We start from the raw sequence: 1,121 nt of genomic DNA, 5'->3' as shown, positions 1-1,121 counted from the left end.
CGCACGTGCGATATGTTTGTCACAAGGCGCAAAAAATAATTATAAAAGGAATGCAACACGAGGACTTCCCAGGAGGTCACCCATCCTAGTACTACTCTCGCCCAAGCACGCTTAACTTCGGAGTTCTGATGGGATCCGGTGCTTTAGTGCTGGTATGATCGCATCCGACATGTTTCCCCGTCTTCGTCCCTTATGCTTGCCACTCCCAGGTCCGCTCCAAAGACGATTCTACATTCTCACTACCATTACAACCGTTCCCTAACAATGGATAATGTCCTATACTACTTACTCTCCCGCTCAATCACGGAGACGAGTTTTCCACGGTTTCCACCCCTCCCTCCATACCGCAGCAACACGAGTTTTTTCCACCCCTTTCAGAAAGCGCTCTTCGCGCCACAAAGCCGCCCCAAGACGCGCGAGCAATGAGCATCGAGCTTAAACATATCGCAAACGTCAAAAATAATATTACGGGATTAATATATATCGCGCATGTGCGATATGTTTGTCACAAGGCGCAAAAAATAATTATAAAAGGAATGCAACACGAGGACTTCCCAGGAGGTCAGCATCCTAGTACTACTCTCGCCCAAGCACGCTTAACTTCGGAGTTCTGATGGGATCCGGTGCTTTAGTGCTGGTATGATCGCATCCGACATGTTTCCCCGTCTTCGTCCCTTATACTTGCCACTCCCAGGTCCGCTCCAAAGACGATTCTACATTCTCACTACCATTACAACCGTTCCCTAACAATGGATAATGTCCTATACTACTTACTCTCCCGCTCAATCACGGAGACGAGTTTTCCACGGTTTCCACCCCTCCCTCCATACCGCAGCAACACGAGTTTTTTCCACTCCTTTCAGAAAGCGCTCTTCGCGCCACAAAGCCGCCCCAAGACGCGCGAGCAATGAGCATCGAGCTTAAACATATCGCAAACGTCAAAAATAATATAACGGGATTAATATATATCGCGCACGTGCGATATGTTTGTCACAAGGCGCAAAAAATAATTATAAAAGGAATGCAACACGAGGATTGTTCTGATGGGATCCGGTGCTTTAGTGCTGGTATGATCGCATCCGACATGTTTCCCCGTCTTCGTTCCTTATGCTTGCCACTCC

At 48.0% G+C, this 1,121-nt stretch overlaps 2 non-coding genes across 2 annotated transcripts; both read right to left on the bottom strand.

Moving 5' to 3' along the window:
- Positions 1-47: 47 nt before the first annotated feature.
- LOC119343269 lies at positions 48-166 on the bottom strand. The gene has a single exon (XR_005165996.1). It is a non-coding gene; the product is annotated as a 5S ribosomal RNA (ribosomal RNA).
- A 367-nt stretch (positions 167-533) lies between these two features.
- Positions 534-651, bottom strand: LOC119343270. Its single transcript, XR_005165997.1, has one exon. It is a non-coding gene; the product is annotated as a 5S ribosomal RNA (ribosomal RNA).
- Positions 652-1,121: the final 470 nt, after the last annotated feature.

The sequence above is a fragment of the Triticum dicoccoides genome, unplaced genomic scaffold, assembly GCF_002162155.2.
Source record: "Triticum dicoccoides isolate Atlit2015 ecotype Zavitan unplaced genomic scaffold, WEW_v2.0 scaffold121193, whole genome shotgun sequence".
Classification (NCBI taxonomy): domain Eukaryota; kingdom Viridiplantae; phylum Streptophyta; class Magnoliopsida; order Poales; family Poaceae; genus Triticum; species Triticum dicoccoides.
The sequence above is the reverse complement of the archived record's forward strand: the minus strand, read 5'-3'. Positions and strand labels throughout refer to the sequence as shown.